This window comes from Rattus norvegicus, chromosome 17, assembly GCF_036323735.1.
Source record: "Rattus norvegicus strain BN/NHsdMcwi chromosome 17, GRCr8, whole genome shotgun sequence".
NCBI classification, from domain to species: Eukaryota; Metazoa; Chordata; class Mammalia; order Rodentia; family Muridae; genus Rattus; species Rattus norvegicus.
In genome coordinates this window covers 12,455,751-12,467,971 of record NC_086035.1, presented here as the reverse complement: position 1 = coordinate 12,467,971, position 12,221 = coordinate 12,455,751, and the positions used below count along the sequence as shown (strand labels likewise).

At 47.7% G+C, this 12,221-nt stretch overlaps 1 long non-coding RNA gene across 1 annotated transcript; it reads right to left on the bottom strand.

Annotated features, from left to right (window-relative positions):
- Nucleotides 1–305: 305 nt before the first annotated feature.
- Nucleotides 306–11,734, bottom strand: LOC120097877 (uncharacterized). Its single transcript, XR_005495732.2, has 4 exons — nucleotides 9,751–11,734; nucleotides 3,448–3,619; nucleotides 3,135–3,246; nucleotides 306–339 (listed from the first exon to the last, which is right to left on the bottom strand). It is a non-coding gene; the product is annotated as an uncharacterized LOC120097877 (long non-coding RNA).
- Nucleotides 11,735–12,221: the final 487 nt, after the last annotated feature.

Sequence of the window (12,221 nt, the reverse complement as noted above, 5' to 3'; positions counted from 1 at the left end):
GACCCTTTGGGATTTCAAAAGCTCAAGCCAATCCCTCTCTTTCTGCTCCCTGTGTATCCAGATGTAGAACCCTCAGTTCCTTCTCCAGCACCATGTCTGCGTGCATGACGCCATGCTTCCCACCATGATGACCATGGACTAAACCTCTGAACCTGTAAGTCAGTTAAATGCTTTCCTCTCTAAGAGTTTGCCGTAGTCATGATGTCTCCTCGCCGGAATAGAACACTGATTATAGCTGCAGTATTCTCAATAACCAGGAAATAGGACCAGCCTCCCGTAGAACAGCAGATGGATGGATAAAGAGATTGTGGATTATATGCACAATGGGGTTTTATTTAGCTGTAAAGAAAAAAAAATTATGTCATTTGCAGGAAGATGACTGGAATCGGAGAGTGTCATGTTAAGTGAACCGAGTCAGACTCAGACAAATATCACACATTCTCTCCTATTTGTGGAAACCAAAAAGAAAGCACAGTTCTATGCTCCCTTTTGGGTACTCCATCTCTCTTCAGTAGGCCATTCATCTCTTCTCAGTAGCCCATTGTCCTTAGGCTATAGCAGAGTCAGAGGCAGCCTTCTGTGGCAGAATAGCAGGGGGAAGGAAGGAACTGAGGTCAGCCAGTGACGATTAGGGTTAATTGTTGACTTGACCAAGTGTAGAGTCACCTGGGAGACAGGCCTCTGCTGTGCCTGTGGGCAGCTGTCTTGATTGCATCATAAGAGGACATATTAAGATAGGAAGGCGTGCCACTATGGTGGTATCATACGTTGGCTGGGATATTGGACTCTATGGGTGGAATTAGGAACCTTAGCAGCAGCACAAGTTCATCACTCTGTGCTTTGAGACTATGGGTGGGACATGACCAAATAGGTCAAGCTCATCCCATCTTGACTTCCTGCCGGAGCAAACTTGTTCTCCCTTAAGTTGCTTCTGTCCGATGATTTTTATCACAGTGGCAGGAAAAGCAACTAAGACAAAACGGTTTGGCACACAGATGGTGCCACCCAGAGTGGGTAGCAGGTCTTCTAGCCTCAGTGCAATTAACCCTCAAGGGTTAACCGGATCTGCAGATTCAGAGTTCTCAGTCATACTCAGAAATAATGTTTTCCCAGCTAGCTGGGCAATCCTTAGCCCAGTCAGGTTGACACAGAAAACTAGCCAAGACACTGACCAAGTGATAAAAATCTGAAAAAGGAGGAAGACACATACAGAGACAGGCAGACAGACAGACAGACACTGGAACTTCCTGCTGCTACCAGTAATTGGGAGGCATGCTACCCATTACCTACTCGCTCGTGAAGTGTGTTGATGATGTAAACCTTTAACCGAGATTAGCAGAAAGTACAATGGCGTGGCAAGTGGGAGAGATCCACCCGGAACATGTGATTCAGAAGATGTCTAACATACATAAGCTTTAATGTGGAAAACTACCCACATTGGTCATGGGTCGTTGTAGGAAGATGGGGTGGAGAAGGGAAGTCTAGTGTTTCTCTATGCTTCTGTGTGGCATTGCTTCCACATTCTAGGACCTTAAAAATGTTGTGAAAGTCTCTGTGCCTGTTCGAGTCAAGTTTGAGTCTGATGCCGCCCGCAGTGGGCATCAACCATCTGAAATCACCTATTGTTAGAAAATACAGGGGGCCCCCGGCGCCTGAAAGGACCACATAGGAGGTGTGCTAGGTTTGTACAACATCTGCCAAAGATGCACTCTGCATGGTCAGATAAGGCACTGACAGGCCTGAGTTGTTTACTGAGAATCCCCAACTCGAGGTCCCCTTTTCTAGCACTTCAGAACATGACTATATTTGGAGTCTTTAAAGAAGGGATTCAGTTAAAATGAGGTCACAAGGTGGGCTCCGATCCAACATTACTGGTATCATTACAAGAACAGGAGATTGGGGGAGGGGAAGAAAACGGAAGAGAGAGGGGGACAGAGGGAGGGGGAGGGAGAGGTGGGCGGGGAGGGAGGAAGGGAGGGAAGGAGAGAGAGAGAGAGAAAGAGAGAGAGAGAGAGAGAGAGAGAGAGAGAGAATGAGAGAGAGAGGAGAGAGGAGAGAGAGGTCATGTGAGGGCACAAGGAGAAGATGCCCTGCTCACAAAGCAACTTGAACTTGAATTTCCCGCCTCCAAACTATAAGAAAATAGACACATGCCGTTAAGCCGCCCAGGATGCCAGACAGCCTCATCTGCTTGTCTTAGGCATATCTCCATTCTTCTTCAAATGGTGTGTGTGTGTGTGTGTGTGTGTGTGTGTGTGTCTGTCTGTCTGTCTATATGTATGTACGTCTGTGTGTGTCCGTGCACACAGTGAGTATGTGAAGGTCAGAGGAGAGCCTGGAACCCCAGTCTTCCCCTTCCACTCTCCTTTGAGGGATGGTCTCTTGTTAGCCACTGTGTATCCCAGGCTGGCTGGCCAGAGAGCTTCTCTGAGTACCGATTTCACTTGTGTTCTGGGAACTCAGACTCTCAACGCTTGCCGTCTCAACTCACGGAGGCTCGCCTCAGCTTCGGTGCATCTCCACTATAACAGGACGTTTAAGAGCAAATATCACCGCTGCCTGCGTTCTAACCATTTGTTTGGCACCCCGACTTTTGTTTACTTCCTTGATTTTATGCGTATGAGTACTTGTGTGCATGTATTTACGTGCGCCATGTGTGTGCAGAGTCCCAAAACGAGAGCTAGTTTACAAGAGCCTTGTGGGTGCTGGGAAACCAAAGTCCGGGTTCTCTGCAAGAGCAGATGGTGTTCTTAACCACTAAGCCATCTCTCCAGCCCTGACCTTGCAGCTCTTAAAATGATGTCACCGGGATGGGCTCATCAGTATTACTGATGTTCTTACAATTCCCATCATTCTTTGCTTTTTACCCTCGGGATTATCGAGTGCAATGAGTGTACCAAAGGTTCCAAATAAAGAAACTAAGGCACAGGTGGGATAAGTAAGTGGACCACCATCTCATAACAAGTGGTCTTCGGAGACGTCCCTCTAGCCTGTGTGGGCATCTTTGACCATGGAGGGTAGGAGAGGTGGGAGGAAGGGAGTGGGAATGAAGAAAAGGGGCAGGAGAAGAGGCTGAGGAGAAGAGAGCTGTTAGGTCCAGCCGCCACAAGCACAGTTGCTTGTGAGTGACTTACCTTGCTTTAATGTCCCCAGAAGTACTCTGCGATTGTAAGTCCAGGGGTTGTGGAAGATGATTCCAACTCAGCCTGCTGGGCCTCTGACTGATCCGTTTCAGGAATCTCTCCACTAGGAAGAATACCACAGAACTTCGCAAAATAGGCATGCTCTGAATTTTACTGTGTCCATCTCTCCCCGACTCAGATCTTAGTCTTAATTTCGTGGAAATGGAATTTTGGTGACATTTGTTTAAGTAAGTCACATGCTTCAATGGCAGACTATTTACAGCAAATAAATAAATAAAATGAATTGAAAATAATGTAAGCAAACCGGCAGTGGTTGGCTCAGCGCCATCTCTTCCCAGAGACGTGAAGAACGGCTAGGGCCTGTGCCTGGAGAACAGATTGTTGCCTGTGAGGTCTATTAGAAATTAACAGCCAAGCAGATGCTCTTAACGATTCTGTTACCATTGAAGATCCAGCGTGCAGGGGCTGCTCTCATTCTAGAAGAATGTATAACGACAAATTAACATATTTCCCTTCACATCTTAATAAGGACTGATTTGTAAAGATTCATGTAAGGCGTTAGGAAGGTTGTAAGTGAATGACCTAGGGCCAGGGTTACAGTTCAGTTAGCGGAGGGCTTCCCTGGTGTGCACCAAGCTCTGGGTTACATCCCAGCATGAAGGCAAATGGAGCATCTGTCTGTGATCCTAGCACTCAGGAAGCAGAGACCGGAGGATCAGAAGTTTGAGGTCAATGGTGGGAGAGCTGCCTCAGAGCTTGCCTTCCTGCTGAACACCCAGTGGGTGCCTAGCACTAACATCACGTGGTTTAGAACACCTCGTAACTGCAACTCTAGGGGATCCAATAAGCTCTTCTTGCCTCCGAGGGCATCAGCGTAAACATGCACAATACAGGCCCATACATGTAATTAAAACAAACATTGTTTAAGGTAAGACTTAAAAAAAATTCCAGGGCATCCTTGGCTACCTGGTGAAGTGGAGGCCCCACGGGGCTTCACGAAACCCTTTCCCAATAAAACAAACAAAACTACACTGTCTTAATTAATAACTTTTATTATTACATCAGAAGGGAGACAGAGACAACAAAGTTAGATGGTTAAAGCAGCTATGTTCTCATGCTAATTATGTTACCCAAAAACCTGTTTGCAGTACCTATGAGCACAGAGGACTAAAGACTAAAGGAAGCCTATCCCCAGTTGGCTTTTGATTGGTCAATAAAGTTACCAGCAGCCATTGGCTGAGCAGGGAGAGAGGCGGGACTTTTAGGATTCCTGGGAAGGGACTAAGGAAGGACCAAGGGGATTCTGCCACAAGGAGGGAGGAGGAGACAGGCCATGCCAGAAAGATACAGAAAGGAGGGGCTGGGGATTTAACTCAGTTGTAGAGCGCTTACCTAGCAGCGCTTACCTAGGAAGCGCAAGGCCCTGGGTTCCGTCCCCAGCTCCGAAAAAAAGAACCAAAAAAAAAAAAAAAAAAAGATACAGAAAGGAGAGACATAGGTACAAGGGGAAGGCGGCCCCTGGAGGGTTGCCCAGCAGGGTCCAGGGCAGCAAAGATAAAATATATAGATTTAAAAAGTGTTAACTCAGGAATAGCAGAGGGGAGTAGGGGAGTGTGTGTTAGTTATGGGAAGTTAGGGAGTGGACTGGCCATTGCGCGTTTAAGGCGCGTGTGTGTGTGTGTGTGTGTGTGTGTGTGTGTGTGTGTGTGTGTGTTGTACTGTTTCAGATGGTGGATTTAGAATCTTACAAATATGGCGACGGCTGCTGGAAGCTCAGGGAAAGAACTGCAAAGCCAGAACAGTGCTGGTCAGTACTAAAAAACGGGCTCTATGTTCAGAGGTCAGCTGCAGTCCTGCGTTTAATTCAGAGATACTCCCCAGAACAAATAAAGTAGGTGATTGCTTTCCCCAAGGTGACTTGACCAACCTCGAGAGGATTTTTAACTCCCCAAGGGGGGTCTTCTGGGGGTCTTCTGTTCTTTGGCCTGTCTAGTATTTCAAATAAACAATTCTTGATGGCCACAACCCAGTCTGACATAGTTTCCCAGTGCGTAGCTGATGTGGTGGCCTGAGTGAAAATGGCCACCATGGGGTCATATATTTGATCCCAAGTTAGTGGAAGTGTTTGGGAAGGATTGGACGATGTAGGTCTTGTTGGAGGGGGTGTGTCACTGGGGATGGACTCTGAGGTTTCAAAACCCCAGCCAGGCCAGTGTCTCTGCTTGCTTCCTGTGGATCCAGATAGTTCCCAAGTTACTACTTCAGTGGCATTGACTGTCTGCTTCCTACAATGATGATCATGGACTCACCCTCTGAAACTGTAAGCAAGACCCCAGTTAAATTCTTTCTTTTATAAGGTGCTTTGATCGTGCCTTGGTCTCTTTGCAGCCATAGAACAACCTAAGATAGCTGACTTCAGAATTGATGGAAGAAAACCCAGGAAGGCCTGCACAACTGTAGATAACAGGCAAGACTCAGGTACCTTTTGAAGTCCAAACTGCCTCACTTACAAAGTGTAGCTAGTCCAGGAGTCAAAGAACTCAGTGCTCTAAAGCTCCAGTGAAGCCCTGTTGGGAGAAGAACCAGAGACTCACACGACACTCGTCTTTGACATTCCGAAGCATCTAAGTACTTAAAAACTGAGACGCTAAAGCACGCCTTTACAAAATGTAAAGTAGGGGGCTGGAGCTCACAGGCAGTGGAGTGCTGGCCTAGCATGCATGATATCTTGAGTTCAATCTCCAGCACCATGTAAGGCATGGGAGAACATGCCTGTAGTCACAGTATTCGGGAGGTACAGGTTGGAGGAGTGGCAGTTCGAACTCAGCATAGTGGTGAAGTGGTGACAGAGTGATCTCAGGATGCACACCAAGGCCTTCCTCTGCATCCCAGAAGCCAGGCACCTTCCAGCTCCCAGGGTTCTTAGAAGCACTGTTGACACGGGATAGATATACGTCCTTCACAAGCTTGATGTGCCTGACACCAATAAGAGGCAGATTAATATTGTGACTAGAACCATGTCGAATGCAGATTTCACGAGACTGTGTGTACTGGCTGGTTTTGTGTGTCAATTTGACATAAGCTGGAATTATCACAGAGAAAAGAGCCTCAGTTGAGGAAATGCCGCTAGTCTTGGGTTCTGTAAGAAAGCAAGCTGAGCAAGCCAGGGGAAGCAAGCCGGTAAGTAACATCCCTCCATGGCCTCTGCCTCAGCTCCTGCTTCCTGACCTGCTTGAGTTCCAGTCCTGACTTCCTTTGGTGATGAACAGCAATGTGGAAGTGTAAGCTGAATAAACCCTTTCCTCCCCAACTTGCTTCTTGGTCATGGTGTTTTGTGCAGGAATAGAAACCCTGACTAAGACACTGTGGTTGAATATTTAATATTTTATATATTTTTCTAACTCAGCTAGTTCCCAAGTAATCGAGACAGAAACTTAATGATTTACTCAAACAAGTTTAACAATACATTAACTGGACTGATGCCTTTAAATTAATTTTCTAAGCTAGTCTGGCTACATCCCAGCCACATACCCCAAGTTACTTGCCAGAATTTGTCCTGTCTGGGCTGGATCTGCTCCATCAGGCCGTGTTCTTTCTCTCCATTCTCTCCTTCTCTGGTTTCTTTTCCTCTACCCCTTTCCCCTCCCATGTGCTTCCACCTCTGACCCCAAGCCCAGGACCCTCAACTCTGCCTTCTTCTTCTTCTTCTTATTGGCTGTCCAGAGTTTTTTATTAGCCAATCAACTTTAAATCAGAGAGCAAGGTTTACACGACAGAGGCTAGTGTATGTGAGAATGCACTCGTCTGGAAAGCAAACCAGATCTTGGGGTTCAGAATTTAGCATTTGTATGCATAGCACCAGACCAACCCCCAACACAGGACTGCAGTCATTCTTGCCATACAAAGGTATTACGATGCCTTCTACCTGTACTCAAAAAGGTGGCTGATTTCCATCAAATCATTGGTACTCTCTGGGGTGGATGCAAGTGGCACTGGGACAGACCAACAGGAGAGGAGCCCCAGGGTGGTAAATTCCATACAAGGTAGCTGTTGTAAGTTGCTGTTTCTCTGAACCAAACTGCCACCATCTTCATGGGAAAACCGCAATCCATGCTGGGTGAAGACTTAAGAGTGTGGCTGCCTTAGCGTCACCCGTGCCCCTGTCAGTGACCCCTCACCCGTGCTCTGTAAGTAGGCTGAATAAACTCTTTGGTTCCCCCACAGTAGGCTGCCCATTATTACTGATTCTTCTTCTTCTTCTTCTTCTTCTTCTTCTTCTTCTTCTTCTTCTTCTTCTTCTTCTTCTTCTTCTTCTTGTTCCATGTGTGAATGGCATATGTGTAGACACTGAGCACACGCGTGTAGATCAGAGGACAACTTTGTGAAGCTGGTTCTCTCTTTCCATGTTTTATGCTTGCTCAGAGGTCTGAAACTGCGTACGTATCCAAAGACGGGGCTGAACTTGTAGTCTTCAGGCCCCCACTTCCCAAGTGCTGACACCACGGGAAGGAGCCCCCCACTCAGGCTTAGCCATTCCTTAGCCTTCATGGGGAAGGGCTAAGCCATCAGTGGTGAAGGAGGGCTGCTTCTCACCTTGGTTCCCATATCTAGGATCAGCAGAAAGTCGGAGTCAATGAGGCCACTGTGGGTGTGGAATCCAACTCCTTACCCATTGGCTTTGTGCCCTGGCCAACTGATAACATAGAAGATAACACAGAGAACCCAGGGCAGGGCCACATGCTAGCTGGTCGTTTGCTTTGGGACTGCTTGTTTGTTTTTTACTCTGTGTGTGTGTGTGTGTGTGTGTGTGTGTGTGTGTGTATGAATGTGTGTGTGCATGTGTGTATATGAATGTGTGTGCATGTGTGTGTATGAATGTGTGTGTGCGTGTGTGTATATGAATGTGTGTGCATCTGTGTGTATGAATGTGTGTGTGCATGTATGTGTATGAATGTGTGTGTGTGCATATGTATGTCCCCTCCTCCTTCCCCCCTCCCCGCTCTTCCTCCTCCTCCTCACCTCCTCTCCTCCTCCTCCTCCCCTCTCCTCCTCCTCCTCCTGCTCTGGCTGTCCTGAAATTCACTTAAAGGTGTGTGCCACCAGGCCCAGCTCCATGCTTCTTTTATTTTATTTTCTTTTTTCTTTTTTCTTTTTTTCGGAGCTGGGGACCGAACCCAGGGCCTTGCGCTTGCTAGGCAAGTGCTCTACCACTGAGCTAAATCCCCAACCCCAACCATGCGTCTTTTAAATGCAAAGGAAAGTATTCTTTTAATAAAATGAGAAGATTGAAACGTCGTGTCTTAGTCTTACTAAGAGTTACATTAAGAACAACTCTCCCATTTTTAAAATTGTGAGGGAAAAGACATCCGCGTTCATATATTGTTGTTATCGCAAACTGTCGCCATCACAGAGATCTCAGGTTTGATCTCAGGTTTGGTACTTTCCCAGCTTTGTGGGAGAGGGGCACTGTTGTGCTCTCCCAAGCAGAAGCACTTGTACTCCAGGGAGAACAACTCTGTTCTACCTGGGCAGAGTTGCTGTTGTTTTTAAGAAGCTTCCAGATCTGCTCTCCCAGGCTTCCCAGCCTCCCATGACCTCCTCCAATCATGGCTCCGAAGGAGGATTGCAGAGATGTGCTTGGGGCTTCCATCTCTGTGTTCTACAGAACTGCATTAATGTACATCTCAAGTTCCCATGAAGACTCAACACTATGGTCTGCTGTTGCTCTTTGTCAGGCTGCATTGTGAAGGCATTACTGCAGGCGTAGGGTGGAGCTCTGCTTGGTGGGAAGGGTTTGGATGTGGATTTAAAAAGTCCCCGAAGGCTTCAGGTGTTGAAATGTATTTATTCCCCAACGTGAGAAGCTAAAAGGGTGGAAACGATCCCTCAGTGGTGTTGACAGGATGAGCCTTGAGAGGTGATGAGGGTCAGATAAAGTCATCAGGTGGAGCCTTGTGATTGGATATTCCTGGCTTTATAAGAAGATCAGAGCAAGCACACACACACACACGCACACACACACACACACACGCACACACACACACACACATACATGTGAGCGCGCTCGCGCACACACGCACACACAGTGCACATGGGCACACTTTTCTCATCTGACACCATGTATGTCTTTGGGACTCAACTATCAAGAACCTCAGAGGGCTGGGGAAATGGCTCTGTGGTTAAAGGCATTTGCTGCACTTGCAGAGGATCCAAGTTCAACTTCCAGTACCACATAAGGAGGCTCACACCCACTTGTAACTCCAAAACAAGGGATGGTCCTTTGGCACTGCAGGTATGAGTCTCTCTCTCTCTCTCTCTCTCTCTCTCTCTCTCTCTCTCACACACACACACACACACACACACACACACACACACACACACACACACAGCAAATCACCTGATGGAAGGTCTTGGAGAGGAATCGTGGGACTCCCTGGTAGGAGAGAACTTGACAAAACTGATAAGCACAATAACTCCAGCCATCCCTGGCATTTTCTTTTGCTTAGCTACTGTTTGATGCTGTCTTAGTTAGGGTTGTACTGCTGTGAACAGACACCATGACCAAGGCAACTCTTACAAGGACAACATTTCATTAGGGCTGGCTTACAGGTTCAGAGGTTCAGTCCATTATCATTAAGGCAGGAACATGGCAGCATCCAGGCAGGCATGGTGCAGGAGGAGCTGAGAGGTCTACATCTCCATCTGAAGACTGTTAGCAGAATACTGGCTTCCAGGCAACTAGGATGAGGTCTTAAAGCCCCAGCCCACAGTGACACACCTACTCCAACAAGGCCACGCCTACTCCAACAGGGCCACACCCACCCCAGCAAGACCACACCTCCTAACAGTGCCACTTCCTGGGCCGAACATACACTAACCATCACAGAGGCTTTTCTTTATTCCTTTTATTCTCTTCTTCTGTACTTCGAGGAAGCCAACCGCATGACTGAGCACGTACACTCTCACCTAAACACTTACCAGCTTTTATATCCTACTTTGCCTCCTTGTGGGACAAGGAGGTGAATTTACTTTCAAGCTCCATGAACAGGAAGCGGGGCACTCTTCTCAGTTCTGCCCCCGTTGCGTGCGGCCAAGAGTGAGTGCTACGACTTCGTCCTCCTGGAGGGAATGAGTTTTATGGGCGGCTTACAAGGTTTCATTCCGCTTTGCATGTTCCCGGCAGTGAAGCGGAGAACACAGACAATTATCGTGATTTCTCTAAAAGACGTACTCATTTACAATCTCAAAAGACTCACTGCTTTCACCCGAATTATACAAATAATGGTCTTAGTTTTGTTCTGCAGTGAGGGAGAGGTGATCTTAGAGGCCACCCGAAGCATGCGACAGGAGAGCAGCCACAAACCAAAGGAACCAAACATAACTTGTGATTATGCATTCCTCTTCACAGATGACTAGGAGTTTCTCCATCTCCTCCCCCATTCTTCACGAGCCAGGCCCGGCCTGTGCATCAAGGCTGAGGCATCTGGAGAATGCCTCCTTCTTTCATGGGCAGATGCATTTTAAAGAGCTTTACAGTTGTTCCTACGTATCCATGGAAACGGTTCAAAGACCCAGGAGGAAATTAAAACCCATAGATGCTCACATCTTTAGGTAAGCAGCACAGGATTTGCATATCACTTTTATGTGTCACCAGTCTTTTCTAGACTCCGTGCAGCCCTTCACTCCGTGAAGATGCCGTAGCAGCCGGATACTGCACAACTGGATGCTGTGTTGCTTAAGGAATGCATCCGTTAGGACAAAGTATGTGACCAAGGCAACTCAAGGAAGGAAGGAAGGGTGTACTTTGGCTCACAGTTTAAGGGTGCAGCCCATCATGGTGGGAAAAGGACCAGGACATGATTCTTCCAGCAAAATAGCTGTCATCGTCGTTATCACGCCTGCTGTGCCCGCTGGCAAGAGTCCGTCACAATCTAGTTTGTTGACTGTTGGCATGCCATCTTAGATGGAGAGGGTATGGACCTTCACCTGGGACTCTAGCCACGCCCCCAGCCATCTGTTTTCACTTCTGCCCTAACTGCACATAACCACTGGTCTCAGATGGTGCTGACATACACAGTATAGGCTGGGGGAAGCTAAGATGGGGCACCATGGATGTGACAGGAGGCCGTCATCGTACTGGGTGAAGACTTTCCTCTGGGACTGCTCAGCCTCCTGTCAGTGAGTGCCTCTCACTTGTGCTCGAAAGTGAGCTCAGTAAACTCACTGGTTCTAGAGTGAACTTCACTTTGTGCTTGGGACCTTAAGGAGGGAACTGACATAGTTTATGTCCCCCTAGGAGAGAAATTCTCCCAACAATATGGCATGAGGTGGCCTGCATAGTTTCTATAGTCAGAAAGCAAACACACACACACACACACACACACACACACACACACAGAGAGAGAGAGAGAGAGAGAGAGAGAGAGAGAGAGAGAGAGAGAGAGAGAGAGACTGTTCTCAGTCCTCTTCCTCCTTGTTGGGATTCAGACCCAGGACAAACAGCTGATGTGTATATTTAACATGCCAAAATGAACCTGGCCCCCAGGTTCTCCCAGCATCCCTCAGGCCTACCTGGCATACCCTGTCTTCTACCCTGAATTTGTCAGCCCAGGGGCTGGACTTCCCCTTCCCCCTTCTCTGGTTTCCCCTTCCCCCGTAGAGCTCTTCTCTATATAATCCAGACAATTTGGTCATCCCAACCCCTCTCTCTTTTCTGACTGTGCTCACTTTCTGTCTCTGTCCCCTTCCTTTGGTCTCCGTCCCTATGGTGACTTCCCTGGACCCTCCTTGGCACCAGTGAACTCACCTGAGAGCGGCTTTCCAATAAACCTGCCTTTGCACACTTGACTCTGGCCTGAATTGGCTCATGTCACTGGTGGAGAAATAACCTCTCCTCACTAAGCCCATGGAACAAACAAATGACATAAAATCAGGAAAAGGATATTGATTCTGTGAGGCCACCTCCAGAGAGGAGCAAAGATGGACTCCTGGAATCCATCTTCAGAGTCCCCCCTTTAGCTAGGGGGCTGAGGGTGTGGATAATTAGACTGTGCTCCTGCACGTCATACGTGTCTCTGG